Here is a 16,400-nt window from a genome sequence, read left to right on the forward strand (position 1 = left end):
GCAAGGACCTTGGGGATATGTGATGTTGAAATCATTATTATCTGGTTTTGGAAACCCAAATATTAATCATGAACTTTCTTTTCAATCAAGCTCATGGCAACCAAGCTCTGCATATCTTTAGAATGTTGTCTTTTTGCAATATTTCTTCGAAGACAATGTTTCACAATCATTGTAATTAGTGATTGTTCCATATATTTGTCTTTAGAATGTTGTCTTTTTGCAATAGTTATTCGAAGACAATGTTTCACAATCATTGTAATTAGTGATTGTTCCATATATTTGTCTCAACTGATTGAGTAACACATGTAACCCTTACGCTGGTAGCATAATGATTTAAAGATCAATAATGAATGACAATATGGTCTTAATAAGAGAATGTAACTCCTTTTATGAGCTACAATATCATCTTGATGGGTCAATAAGCAATAGAAATAGATCTCTAATTTGACATATTTCCTCGTGAATAAGAAAAGCCTCATGCTTGCTAGACTAGAAACATTAATCATTCAGATCAAGTATATTTTTCAATGTATAACATTGATAAAAAGTAGCCCAAAAGCTATAAGAAAAAGGTGATAAAAATAGCTAAAGGATCTATAATTAGGAGGATCTAAAATGCTAAATTGAAAGCCTAAAAAATCAAGGACCCTAGCAGGTAAGTCGAGTACCTTTGTTAGGAAATACTATTTTTTTTTTTAAAAGCAAGGTTAGAATATGCATCATTGAATGTTTTCCAATACTATATTGGTAATGTGAGATATGCCAAAGAAATGGCCATGAAACTAGGACTTGTTGGTACATTCCTAATGTTAGGATGGCACAACAGATGCCAATGATGCAGCCTAGACCAATATCTGTTCAGCCAGCTGTAGTCAATCGGGTTATTACTGACACAATGCCTCAAAGGCCCTTTAAGGGACCTAGAAGAATGCATGCAAGATAGCATTGGGGAAATGTTCGTCCACAACAACAAACTACCCAAACGGGAATTTGGAGGTCAAGGACACTTTGTCAATGCAAGCAGTGAACTTTGAGCAAGGGGTGGGACTGAGAGAGGAATGCCGGTAGCAAGGACCCGCAATGATGGAAGACATGCAAGAGCACCTCGTGCACCTGCCCCACTTGCAACATTCCTTATAGATTTACTTGACCAAGATGATCAAAGGCAATTTCCTGGTGGTACATGTGCTGTTGGTTATGAACAAATTCAGTAATAACAATTTCAAGAAAATAGTGAGGAGGTGTCAAGTAATTTGAATACTATAAGTATGCATGTTGAATGTGATTGTTCTAATTGTATTAAAGTTGAGGATTGTCAGGGACGTGAACCTACGGTATTAGCTGTTACCAAAAGGCAAGCAAATCCGAAGCTTGATTGGTAGGAACTAAGAATAGATGAGAGACTTGATGGGGATGCACAACGGAAGGTGGTTGAGACGTGGATATGGAGGCTCGATCTTTCTTCATTCTCTTCTATCTTCTCTACAGTCTACTTTTCCAAGTCTCTCACAAAGAGATAGACACTTTGATCTTTAGGACTCTTTACACACCCTCTCACACACTTACTTAATACAACCATAGGATAAGGCTTAGGCTATGCCTTATTTCTCAACACTCCCCCTCAAGCTCAGACTGAGCTTGCAAAGGTAATACTGCAAGTGCACTCTTGAAATACTCAAAATTATCTTTACCTAATGCTTTGGTAAAGATATCAACAACTTGGTCATTTGTTTTGACATGGACCAAGTCAACCTCTCCATTGATGACCTTCTCTCTAATGAAGTGATAGTGCACTTCTATGTGTTTTGTCCTGGCATGGTAGACCGGGTTATTTGCTAACATGATGCTACTAATGTTGTCATAATATATGATGACTCCACCATCAATTTCAATCCCCGTGTCACATAAAACCAATCTCAGCCATGTCTGCTCACATGCTACCAATGCAATACCTTGGTACTCAACTTTTGTACTTGATAAAGCAGCTATAGGTTGCTTTTTACTGCTCCAACTTATCATGGCTGATGATCCAAATGAAAATGTATAACCACTGGTGGATCTCCTATCCATAAGATTACCTACCCAATCTACATCAGTATACCCAAACAATGTAGGCTTTATTCCCTTCCCATAGAATAAGTCAAATCCAACTGTCTACTTCACATACCTTAGAACTCTCCTCACTACATCCAAATGTGATTTACATGGTCTTTGCATAAATTGGCTAATCAATCCAACAACATAACACAAATATGGCCTTGTAATGGTTAAGTAGACAAGACTACCAACCATCTTTCTAAACATAGTCACACCTTCCACATATTTCCCATCATCAATCATTTTGATGTTCTAATCCAAGGGAGTATCCACTGGCGTACATCCTAACATGCCATACTTCTCCAACATCTCTAAATAATATTGTCTTTGTACCAACCAAATACCATGAGGTGTATAAATGACCTCAATGCCCAAAAAATATCTCTAAAGAATATTGTCTTTGTACCAACCAAATACCATGAGGTGTATAAATGACCTCAATGCCCAAAAAATATCTCATGTCAAATTCTTTATGAAGACCATGCTTAACTTCACCAATCTCCCTCTCAAGTGTACCTGTAATAACGAGCTCATCAATGTAGATGACAACCACAATCATGCCATCCTCTATATGTCTCACATAGAGTGAGTAATCCACCATACTCTATTGAAATCCCATGCTGCACAAGAATCTGCTAATCCTCTCACACTAAGCTCTTGGTGCTTGCTTTAGTCCATACAATGACTTGTTCAACTTGCATACATATGTGGGTATTTAGTATTCACATACCCTTCAGGCTGATCCATGTACACTTCATCTTCTAAATTCCCATTCAAGAATGCATTTTTCAAATCCATTTGATACAATTTCCAGTCATATATAGAAGCCAATTGATCTCACTGTTGTCATCTTTGCCACTAGACTGTCTCGTCATAATCTAATCCATATGTTTGTGCATAACCCTTTGCAACTAACCTTGCTTTATAACTTTTTAGAGAACCATTCGATTTGCACTTGACTTTGTACACCCATTTGCAACCAATTGATTTCTTTCCATGAGGTAACTGCACTAAATCCCATGTTTTGTTTTTATTCAATGCATCCATCTCCTCGTCCATAGCTTGTCTCCATTCTTTGCTTTCCACTGCTTCCTCAAAGCAAGTAGGTTCCACATGTTGTACATAAGAAACCATATAAGCATAATGCATATTCATGAACCCATTATATGTCAATCTATCAACAAGATATCTAACCCATTCTGATCTCCTCAATTGAGATGCACTACTTGGTGTCTCAACTGCTCTTGCATGTGTTGGCACATATTTTCTTGAACTTCTAGTACTCGGTGTTTTTACATGAGGAATGGCATACTCATCCTCGATGGATTCATCCTCTGAATTTCAAGCATAGGCCTCTTGCCTTTTGCAAATTCTGCACTCTTTTGTGAACTCCTCAATCGGACTATAGCTGCTATTGCTTTTTGCATTGTCCTGAGGTCCAAGCATATCTTCTAAGTGTTGATTTCCAAACTTACCATTTGCTGAATTTTTTTGCCCATGAGCATCATCATCACTACTCTCATGGGAATCTAAGTCCACTGCAATCTTGGGCTTGTACCATGATTCATACTCAGTGAATCTGACATCCATCCTAATGTAAACTTCCTTACTCACTGGATCATAGCATTTGTAACCCTTCTTCTGATCAGGGTATCCAAGAGATATGCACTTTGTAGCCTTGGGTCCCATCTTCTTCCTCAAATCATTAGGAACATGAACATAACAAACACATCCAAAAACCCTGAAGTAGGCAACAATGGGTGTCCTACATACATCTTTTCATATGGTGATACATGATGAGTCAATCCTATAGGTGTCCTGTTAATGATATGCATCGTAGTATGCACTGCCTCTACCCAATATATCAACGGCATATTCATTTGGTTCATCATTGCCCTAGCAATCTCAGCGCATTGATATGATTCTTCCTTTCTGCCACACCATTCTATTGAGGTGTATACCTACATGTCACTTGTCTTTTGATTCCATGATCTCTCAAAAATTTTGAAAATTCATACAACATATACTCTCCTCCATTATCAGACCTCAAGCATTTTATATATCAGCCAAACTATTTTTCAACCATAGCTTTAAACTCCAAAAATCTTTCAAAGGCTTCACTTTTATGCAACATGAAATACATCCAAGTCATTTTTCTAAAGTCATCAATAAAGGTGATATAGAATCTACATCTCCCCCTCAATGAAACATTCTAACATGGACCCCAAATATCAAAATGCACCATTTCCAAAGGATAACTAATGATTCTCCCCCTCTTTGGAAATGGTAATGTAGCTTGCTTGCCAAACTGACAAGCCTCACATACATGATCATAATTAACATAACCAAAATGGGGCAAACACGAACCACATGTTTAGTTTGCATTTGTTTCAGTCTTTGCAGGTTTACATGTCCAATTCTCCTATGCCATAATTCAACATCCTAATCTTGACCATGCCCACTTTCAACATACATAGAATTCTGAATGATAGGAGTACCTGCATCCAAGGCAAATAACCTACCTTTCTTCTTCCCTTTTGCAATCAATCTGCCATGCCTTCCATTTTGAAATTCCTCAATGAAACATCCATATCTATTGAATCTCACCTACATTCCTTGGTCTACCATTTGACCACCAAACTGATGCTAAGTTCTTAGTGATTGTAGGTAAAAGTACATCCCCAAGCTTATTTTCAACTCCATCTCTAGTGACAAGTGGCACACTACCAATACGAGTAATTTTATGCAAAGTGTCATCCCCAGTAGCCACATATTCTTCATTCTCCATTTGCTACTTTGTGTCAAACCATTCAACATGATGAGTCATGTGATTTGTAGCCCATGAGTCCAAAAACCAATCATCTTCACTGGGAGGGTGTGTCATGCTCCCTAGTACATGTTCCATGGCAAATAAATGGCCTCTAGCAAAGCCACCTCTAGATCCATAACATGCACCTCCATAACCACCTGCATAATGGTTATATCAAGTCATTCCTCAAGCCCTAGACATAGCATTTTGCTTGTGATAACATTCTCTTTCAAAATGTCCATACTGCCCACAATAATTACATGCACCATCTCTATGTGGAGGAGTAGACTGTCCTAACCTCCAGAGTAAGCTCTCCCCCTGCCTCTAGGCATGAAATCACCATGACCAAAGGTACCTCGATCACGTGCAAAGCTACCATGGCCATAAGATGAGCCTCTAGCTCTAGATGGGCTGCCATGCCCTCTTTGATGATAAAAGACACTATCTCCACTTGCATTCTTGCTACTACTAGAAACCCACTTGATTTCTTATGTGAGTAGCAAGGCAATCAATTATTCAAAGTTTGGCATAGAGCCTCCTCTAATTGAAATAGAGGTATCCAAAGATTTATATGCTGAGCCAAGTCCATTAAGTGTGACTGAAACCAAGTCATCATCGTCCACTGGTGCATTTATAGATGCAAGATCTTTTGCAACTTGTTTGATTTCTGCAACATAGTCATTGATAGTGTGGTTTCCTCTCCATGCTCCATGCAATCTTTGCTTAAGTTGTATCTTCCTTGCCTTCATACATGTCCCATACATTTTCTCAATGATCTCCCATGCCTCTTTACAAGTATTTGCCTTCTTGATACGAGGAATCAAAGTCTTTGATATGCATATAGAGATCCAATGCAAAACCTTCCTATTCTTTCCAGTCCAATCCTTGTATGTCTTGTTTTCCTCTTTTGTGGGCTCCTCAAGAAGCTCTGGACATGCATCATCACTTGTAATGAGGTCCGAAAGACCTCTCCCCATTAGATAGTTCTCCATTCTGTATCACCAAACACTATAGTTGTCCTTGGTCAATTTATCTCCAACAATCTAGGTAATTTAAGATGTATCTAACATTTTGATGGCTACAATTTCAAAAAAACTAGCAATATGTGCTGTCCCAATCAAGCATTCAGCAACATGAACCAATCCATTGCCTCAAATGGTCAACCCAAGACAAAAAGTGCACCATAAATAGCCCAAAAATTTCATGTAAATTCCCTTCCAAGAGAATGGTTGCTACACATAAGCTCAAATGGTGTCATATACATTCATACACAATGCCCATACATTATACAATGATTGTCTAGCAAGAAGCACCCAAAACGGGTGCTCATATGAACCAAAAAGCATCAAAATAGGAGCTTAAAATCGACCAATTTCCTTGCTATTTTTTTGTAGTTTTTTGTGCTAGAAATGAAGTCCCAATCAAGCTAAAGCTATACAATTTTTTCTGCAATTTTTGGGCCTCCAAAATGACACACGAAATGGGCATAAAATCAGTCTTCTAGGCCTCCAAAATAGCTAGTTCAACTTTCCAGCAGTGTGAAATCTCTAATTGTGAACTAATTCAGAGAATAACCAATTCATGGACTCTCCATTGTGAAGGAAAATCCTCAAGATAACCAGTTTCTCAATGTCCAATATGAACACAACTTAGGAGGGGAGATTTTAAGCCTTAGTTGATAAGGCGTGATTTTTTTGCAATGAGTCAAACTTAGATTGCATAGCCCTCTCCCAATAAGAGCTATCACCTCTACATGTAGTCTTCCCATAGTCAAGGGACTCATTAGATTCTGTCACCGTGAAATAATGCACAGAGGGCTCATAATGATTAAAGGATGTGAGGCTCTAGTCGAGCATCACAAAACTGGCTATGGAGCCAATATATCATATCCTCTCTATTCATCATCAACAAGATCCTGCACAACAAGTGGATCTTGGGACCATTAGAGTATCAACAATGATTGCATGCTATCTAATGGGGATTGGTTGTACAGTAATATGAGGCTCCTCCTAAAAGATCACCCTATGCCCCTTAATGATGTGCTCAGATTTTTTATGCATCTTATCATTGTGAAATATAACCTTATGGTGGTTGCAAATAACTTTTTGGGCTTTTGATCCTGAAGATGATAATCCATTTCATATGCATCACCATATCCAAGAAATATGCATTTGATAGAATTTGGATCCAACTTGTTGTGCTTATATTTGGAAATATGGTAGAATGCCTCACATCCAAAGACTCTTAAGTGTGCATATGAAGGAGATTTATACTAGACTATATCTCCTCTACAACTCTACCACTAAGAATAGTGCATGGGAATCTATTAATCAAATGAACTATAATAATAATTGTCACAACCCAAAACATATGTGGTAATCCTACATGACTGAGCATACTATGGACCCTCTCATGAATGGTCATATTCATACACTCAACAATACCATTTTGGGTTAGGATATAATGGGTGGTTAACTGATGCTTAATGCTCCCGATCATCACAAAACTACTCAAAAGCATGTGAGATATACTCACCCTCATTATCTAGTCTTAATTATTTCACCCTGTGCCCAGACTCTTTCTGAATCAAAGCAACTAAGTGCTAAAAAGTAGCTAAAACCTTTGATTTCTACTTGATAGGATAGGCCCAAACTTTATGTGAAAAATCATTAGTAGATGTGATAAAATACATAGCAACACCCACATATTGTAAGGAATGGGACCATAAATATCAAAACGAGCTCGCTCCAATGGCTCACCCATGTATGCAGAGTGAAAGCATTACATGTTTGCCTAGTATATACACAATGATCACAAGAAACAAAGCAAGAATAATCTAGGGATGGGAGATAGTACAAATGAGTCAAAACTTTCATTTCTTTAAGTGACATGTGCCCAAGGTGATGATGACACAGAGATACATGAGAAAAATCGCTCATAACTAATACATGATCAATAGACTAACATAAGCAAAGGATAAGGAGTACCAATTTTGGCACCTCTATAAAAAACAAGGTTACCATGAGTGATTTTCCAAGTAGAATCATCAAAAGAAACACAATAACTAGTATCATCCAATTGTCCATCAAAGATAAGGATTTTTGTCAAAGCTGATTTGACATACATAATGCAAAACAAAAGAAGTACCTGTAGAAATTTGGAAACATACATTATCAATGATAAAAATATCACATATATAATGTAGAAGGAGCTCACTGCTCAACCTCCAAGGCCCACGGACTGCTTATCCCTTCAAGCATTTCAAGCGAGCACCTATGGCTATCTCTCACCTAGCCAATGTGCCTTCGATCCTACCAGGGTTTAATGAGCTTACCTCGATGCCCGTATGAGGGCCGATAGCTCCACGATTCGTGATGTAAGCTCAAGCACCCTTAAGCCTCCATCTCCAAGCTCCATCCTCCATAGCCGCACGCAAGACAAGAGAAGAGAAGATGGAGAGCTTCACCTCCAAGATCCCTCACCCTCACACACTCACTCCCTCACTCCCTCACTCCCTCACACTCCCTCTCTCAAGCACACACAAGCAAGCAAAGAAAAAAGAGGAAGAGGAGAAGATGAGTCCACTTTTGCCACACACTAAAGAATGAGCTTCTCTATTCACTTTTTTGCTTTTATACATGCCCTAAATCCCTTGGGCACCCATCCCTTTTTTACATGACTAGCCATTGTGGCAAGATTCTCTTTTCCATTTTCTTCTATTTGCCTTATCTCTTTACATATTCCCGCCTACCTTTTACAATTTGCACAGGAGGGAGCCTAGTGCTCTCTTATAATAGTTTTAGGGACACCTTGCATTTAACAATGTCCTTTTGCCTTTGACTTGATTTTTGAGGCCGCCCTTGCACTTTAAAATGTTCTCCATCCTAATTCTTCCATTGCATCCGCATTCTTGACTTCTTTTTCTTCCGTCTTGAATTGGGGTTAACATTACCTCCTCCTAGATGAGTGCCAGTCCCATGGCACTAGTGGGGCTTTGCTAATGAGGGCTTGATGCTTGGAAGGGTGGTTGCTAGGGTGATGATGGGCCTTGTGTGGGTGGGTACTAGGTGAGAAGCTTGGCAAATGATTGTGTTGTTGGAGACCAAGGATATGTTGTGTGGATGGCGGGCCTCCACTGTTGATGGTTTGCAGCATCCTTCATTACCTGAAAGACAATAAGTGCGCTACCTAGGGGGTGTGTCTACCTTGCCATGTGGTGCACTGTGCTCATGCAAGTGGAATTGGGAGCTGGGTCAAAGCCTGGGTGGTGTCCCACAGTTGAGGATCCAGTTTGTGCATAAGGGAGGTGCAGTGGGTGCGGCTTAGGGAGACAGGTCGAGTTTGACCTGCCTAGGTATGTCCTGCCCTTGATATGCCCTAAGTGTGTATAGTGGAAAATCAAAAGGGCCAGGGGGTTAGGGCCAATCAACTGAAGCCATCGGATGCGCACCTAACTTGAGAACCCCTAGATGTAGTGCTTGTGGCCTATGTGAAGTGAGGTGGTCTAATTGCTTTGCTCGTACATAGTCATGAGATGAGAGCTAGCCTTCGTCATTTGAGTGGGGTGGAGATGGGGGCCTAAGAGATTTATTCAATAATTTCCAACTTTGCGAGTACCCTTTGAAGTTCAGGCGGACTTACAGAGTGGTAGCAGATAGAAATGGATGATTGCAATGTGTAAAGCAGCTATCATTCATATCTTCGAGGAGGGAAAAGCAAAATGAAGGGAGAAGAGTATCTCGCATCATCAATCAAGTCATGGCGTAGTTGTCTATGGCATTGCGATCAAAATACAAGGTTGGAAGGATGCGTTCTTGTGAAGTGGGGTCTTGCCTAAGTAGTATTCTAAGTAGTCTAAAGTAATTACATGTAATGATGAAAGCAGGTTCGAGGCAAGAGGAGAACTCATTTACAAAGCGGACTATAGAGTCATACAAACCTTTGGATATGAAGACAAGGGCCTCTTCAGGTTTATTACAATTCGCATTGTAGATTATAGGGAAGTCGTATCGGTCGTGGTCATCAGGGTCAAATTCCACTCCTACTCTTCGAGGGTACAGCATGAATGTTGGGTTGTTCTACTTGAAGGGCAGGATGTTACAAAAAGCCATCCAAGTATCCATCTTCACATCACAGATGCGCCTTCTCCATGTGGGTTGGCACTCATAGCCAGGTACTGATCTAGGAAATAGATGCATTACCTTGATTGGTAGAACCCTATGCAAGTTGGCGGGGAATTGGAAACTAAGATCGAAGGGGTTTCTAGCAATTTCTTGTCGTTCCCAGATTATCAGGTCAGCGTGGAAGCTTACTAGGAAGCCCTCCTAGCTTGGTGGGATAGGTGTAGATGGCCCTACAACTGGTTTATCACTCAGCCTCCTCTGTGCTTCCTCCACCATCTGCTTCCTCTTTTCTCTAAGTGCAGCCTTTTTTTCTATAGAGGTGTCTACTTATTGTTGGTCTTTTGGTCATGGTGGGGAAGGAGGCTGTGGGACTAGTTCCTCTTCTTGTTGGGGTAAAAGGCCTCTAGGCTTGCCCATGTACATTGTGACCACCCATTCTTTATATCTTCCTCTTCTCCTTCTCCACTGCCATTGCATCCCCTTCAATTGGTATCAGAGCTCTGGATCAAAGCTTGATCATGGAGCTTGGTGGATTGAAGACCTAGAGCTTGGAGCTTCAATGCCAACGGAGCTTGGAGCTTCAATGCCAGCCATGGCTTCTTCCCCCCGAGGTAAGATTTCATCTCTCGCCTCTCCTCGGCCCTCATAGGCTCTTTGCAAGTGTTCCTTGGATTCATTGGGCACCTTGTATGCCCCCATTTTCCCCCTTATCCTCAGCATAACTAGTAGGCCCCCACAGTAGTACCTCACGTTTTTTTGTGCCTGTTTCAAAATCTAGCTCAAAAATCCCATTTTTCTCATATCTTGGGCATTCGGAACCCGATTTAGGCGAGTATAACTTGGGGTTTTGGCATGCTTCAGATGCGATGGTGATGTCAGATCTGCCAAATTCTGATCATAGCATTTTTTGCAATAGATTGAGTTGATTTACAATAAGAAAATGCCATGCTCTTAGCTTATGTGATGCTCCCAAGGCTTGGTATTTGATGCCTAGATACTTTGGGGATGTTTACCCAATGTTTTGAGATGCTTTGGGACTTGGTTTGAGCTTCCATAGCTCGATTTATGCAGGGATTTACTGTTGTACATTGTTTAGGCAGTAAGGTTTTATCAGGGACTGCTTATGCATAATGCTCTTTGTTGACATTCGGGTGTCGTGTTGGATGTATTGATGCTTGGTCATCATGGTTTATGCCCGGATATGCTATTTGAGAGCTATTGAGCCTTGATTTGGATGCGGACACTTTGTTGTTGGTTGGGATTTATGCTACCTTGGTTGACATGTTATTTTACCTCAAGTTTGGTTATGCCTATGGTCTACCGGTGCTCCCGACTACTCGAGATGATATGTTGATGTATTTGGATGATGCCACTTTGATGTTTATGCTCTCTGATGCTTCTTGAGCAAAGAGTAGAGCTCAATTCTTGGTTCACTGTCATTTTCTTTGCAACTGGCATTTCACTTGACAAGGTTTATGCCCCGTGCTACCCATTATGGGACTGATGTTTGATGTGGATGCTTTTGGGTTTGACTACAGTATGGTAGATGTTGGGCTTGAATCGACTTGCATTTAAGAATTTTGTGGAGTAGTTTGCATTTGGTTGGCTTATTACTTATGCAGCTTGGTGCTATTTGGCCCTTAATGCCCCGATTATGGATCTTAGATTTACTTGGATGCAGATACATGTTTTGAGCAGTGCTTGCTCCATTGTCTTGGCAGTTGGTTATTGAGATTTCATTGCTCATTGATGCTTGGTTCTTTGCGGGTTACTCCTTGATCACTAGACTTCTTGACAGTGCTTGAGTTTAGTAGTTATGGCTTTGTTGCTTCTGTGTTGCCTAGCTTCTATGCTAGTTGGGTTGCTTTTGCCCATACAAGTCAGAGAGCAGCTGCTCTTGATGCTTACCTAGCTATGCACTTTGTCTACTGTCATGTACTTTATAGAGCCACTTATTTGGATGTTGTTGTACAGATACTTGGGCTTCTCCTAGAGCTTGATCATTGCAGGATCTTATGCCACTTACCGGTCTTGCATTGACTTGGATGCTGCTATGTGGTCTGATGTACTATAGAGTCATGTTTGCCATTATGGTTATGGACTGATTTCATGGTTGAATACCATATGCTCTTATGATAGATGTCTTATGATTTACTGTACTGTGGTTGGTTATGTCATGCAGTTGGCTACAACTCTTCTTCATGTGGGAGCTTTTGCATCCTTGGATGCCTTTATGGCCTCCCGTCTGTTGAGGTTTCATGAGCCTTTGTAGCATGCTTATTCCATTGATGTACTTGCAGATGATTGTCTTTATCAGTAGGTTCCCTCCATTGGGATAGCCCTCGATTGCTTGAGCTCCGTGGATGCTATGGATAGCCCTATTCATGATGACTTGGATTCCTTACCGTCTTCTACAGGTTCTTCTACTTCAAATGTTGTTTGCTTCCATTGTGGGAAGCTTGGGCATGTTCAAAGAAAATGCTTTAGACGGATTAGAGAGCAGCAGAGACAGAGACGGACTCAACATGAGCAGAGAGTTAGAGATACAACATATGAAATAGGTGTTACCACTCTTACTATTGGTGAGATACATGCAGTTACCCATGATGATGCAGTTGAGCATGTACTCCTATCATCTTGTTTCCCTACAGCTTACTTGCTCAGTGATTAGGCCTATGCATTTGATTGGCTTTTGGACTCTATGGCATCTTGTCATGTTACCCCTCATAGAGCATGGTTCTCTTCTTACACAGAGGTTGACGGATGTATTGATTTGGGCCTTGAGCAGTCTTATGCTATTGTTGGTACAGGGGATATACACCTAGCTTTGCCTAATGAGACTTCTCTTATACTCAGGGATGTTTTACATGTTCCCATGCTCCGTAAGTGCTTGATTTGTGTCAGTCAATTGCATAATGCAGGATATACTATTTCTCATTAGGATAGGTCATGGAAGATCTGTCGTGGTTGCTTGGTTTTGGCCAAAGGTTCTAGAGTTGGTTCTCATTACCTAGTGCATGTCTCTCATGTGGGAGATTCTATGGTTGCAGTTATCCGAATAACACATGCATTGTTATGGCATTATCGCCTAGGCCATATGCACCACAAAGAGATGGAGATCTCGTCTCGTTTAGACTCATTGTTGCCTCCTATGTCACTTATAGATCTTGATGCTTGCCCTGATTGTACTCTTGGTCCTTGCAGAGCCCCCTTGGCTCATGGCAATCGTACGAGGCATGCTCCTCTAGATCTTGTCCATTGTGTAGTATATGGACCTATGCCTTCCTAGTCACTTGGTGGAGCGTCATAATTTTTTACCTTTGTTGATCATTCTACCCATTGTGTTTGGGCTTTTCCCTTGGTGCAGATTGAGGATGCTGCAGTTACACTTGACAGGTTTATGGATTCTACTAGTAGCAAGCCTAAGTGCTTGCAGATGGATTATGAGAGTCATGCTCTCTCTCCCAGCTTTCGGACCTCTTGTCAGCAGTATGGCATTGATTTCTTATGCCCACGGTATTATGGGATTGCTCATGGCATGTGCTTGACCTTACATGCAAAGGTTGCTTCTATGCTTACCATAGATGGGTTGTCTTATGGCATTTGGATTGAGGCCCTTATGATGGCAGTTTATTTGGTTAACAAGACACTGTGCTTGACCTTGGATGGTATTTCACCCCATGAGGCATGGAGTGGCATGTAGCCCTCCTACGATTACTTGAGGATGTTTGGTTGGCTGGCATTTGTACATATGCCACATGAGTCTATGTCACGTAGATGTATCCTCCTTGGTTATGGAGATGGTGACTTTAAGGCCTATAGATTATGGGATTTGGATGCCTAGTAGATCATACGTAGCCATCATGTTGTCTTCTATGAGACACAGACATCTCTCAGGCCTCTTGATGAGCGTTCAATATGCTTTATGGCTGATTTTATAGCAGCTATAGTGCCATTACAACAAGCTGTTTATGTTGAAAATGAGGCACTTATTGGCCCAGATGACATAGCTATGCATAGCAGTTAGGGTCAGGATGTTGGTGGTCAGTTGCTAGACCCCTTGTAGGCTCATGAGAGCAGTTTTCTTGTAGTTTTGCAGGTTGGACAGCCAACCATATGTTAGTCTTCCGCTTCGCTGAGGCCACATGTAGTCTTGAGACCTTGTTGGATGAGTGTCCGAGATGTTGGCTTTCTTTCAGTGATTGACTCTGGAGAGTTTGACAGCTCTTCGCTGTCTTATATGCGCTACGGTGATGCTATGCGAGACTCTGGTGCTTTACAGTCATGCACTGATGAGTTGTGCTTGCTTTATGAGAAGCATTCTTGGATTGCTCCATTGTATGGAGTTGCAGGATCGCTTATCTCCTAGATGTCAAGGACTCGGAGATGCTTGACTCTTCTTCTACAGAGGTTCCCAACACTTCTTGAACAGCTCGCTTTCTGATTGGGCATTGGGTGAGATGTCATGATTCCTCACCTTGTCTTTTTTCTTTTCTTTTCTTTGTTTTCACTCCCTAGCCACATTGGCCTTTTAGTGGGAGGTTGTTGGGGTAAATGGCCTCTGAGCCTGCCCGTGTACACTGTGATCACCCATTCTTTATTCATATATAATATGATAGTGCAATAAGGCTATTAGTTCAATTGGACATCACCTACATTATGTGTGCTCTTCTCTCCCGCAGCTTTCTCTTCTCCTTCTCCATTGCCATTGCATCCCCTTCACTTCTTGAGGTCCAAACTCAAAGCTCAGTCCAACCCCTTCTCCTTGATGGTCTCCCTGTACTACTCCCTCTACGAACGCTAGTGCATCTATTTCCTGTGGTATCAAGCCTGCTTGCAGTAGGTAACTTCGTTGCTCTTCAAGGGCTAAGTTGACTCCCACGAGTTGCGTGGCATCTGCAGGCATGCTCGTAGGGCCCTATGTGCAATCTCTAGCTTTTTCTTTATGGTGTCAATAGTCTCCCCTTTCTTTGTCTGAGTGACGTCTAGCAAGGTGTTGAGGAAGGCATGTTGTTGGGTTCGCCCAAATTTTGACTCTTCTCTCGTTGTGGTTTGCCCAGCCTTCAGCTCTCTTTTTCATTTCCTCAAGGCTTTCCCCTTGCCTCCGAGAGCTAGTACCATTAGCCTCTGCTCTTGATCTTCAATCTCTCTATTGAGTCTCTATTACTCCTCCTGCTCTGAGGCTGCTGCCTATTTCAAGTTTTCTATTTCAGTGTTTTCAGTGTTGCTGTGGCATCCCTAAGATTTGCCATATTCGCCTATAGTTCTTTACATAACTCTCCCAACTCCGCAGCGTTTTGTTGCATCCTCATGAAGATCTCTTTTTCTTTAGCCATCCTTGCCTTCTACCGTCTGTCTTCTCCTTCATTTGCTTTGAGCTCTTCTCTCATGTCGTATATTTCCTTTTGGCACATGGCCGCTTGTCTAGTCTTCTCCAGCTCGAAGATAGCCACCGACTCCTTCTGAGCTTCCAACTTAGCCCCACTGATATTTTCTTTTCCTCCTTAGGTTTCTCTAGCTACGAGAGTAGCTCTTTGACATACTCATCATAGTCAACAGTTGGCATCATTGTTGTAGGGATGGGAGTCATGGAGGTTTCCACTTTTTGTCGTTTTGGATCATGTCTTGACCCGGCATCCGCTGCTGCTGCCGGTCTCTTTTGCCCAACAATTGTGGTTTCAACATTCTTTCCCTGTGTTAGTTCCTTATTGACAAAGTACTGCACCCAGGCCATGAGATTGTTGGCATCTATTGTGGCTAGGGTGCCTTGAGTAGACATTGCTACTACGATGGTGGGTATTAAAAGGGGTGGGATGGGGTCAATAGGGGCCTTGGCCTTGCCCTTACTCACATTGCAGGTGGTGTAATTTTTGGTACATGTGCACTCGAGCCCGGGCCTTCATCTCTTAACGGGCTCAAGGTGCTCGTCTTGCCTGCCTTGTTATTCGATGGACAAGTGCGTAGCTAGCGCGACGTCCTCCTCTTCGTTTCTCTTCAATTCCTCCTTTTCTCAGTAGCCTTTCTTTTTCTCTCCTCTTTGGCTCTTCTTGATTCTTCTTCCAATCTCTCAGACTCTTCTTTCTCTTTCTTATTCCTTTCCTCTGCCTCTTTCTTCGACTCTTTCTTAGCTTTTTGCAAGTCTACCTTCTCCTTTTTTTCCTTTCTTCTTTCTGCTTCCCTTGTGTTGTCTTTTTCTTGGGCTTTTTTGGTTTTCTTTTGCTGGACTAGGCTTCTGGTTCTCCCTCCTCCTCACTAACTGTTCTCTTGCTTGACTGCTCTCATTCATGATGGGGAGGTGACCTTCCACGTGTTTCATCGGCTCCTTCCTCTCCATCCCATGCCTCCTTTACTGCTTCTTGGATGAGAGTAAT

The sequence above is a fragment of the Lygodium microphyllum genome, chromosome 25, assembly GCF_053477565.2.
Source record: "Lygodium microphyllum isolate KBCC chromosome 25, Lygodium_microphyllum_v1.1.10, whole genome shotgun sequence".
NCBI lineage: Eukaryota > Viridiplantae > Streptophyta > Polypodiopsida > Schizaeales > Lygodiaceae > Lygodium > Lygodium microphyllum.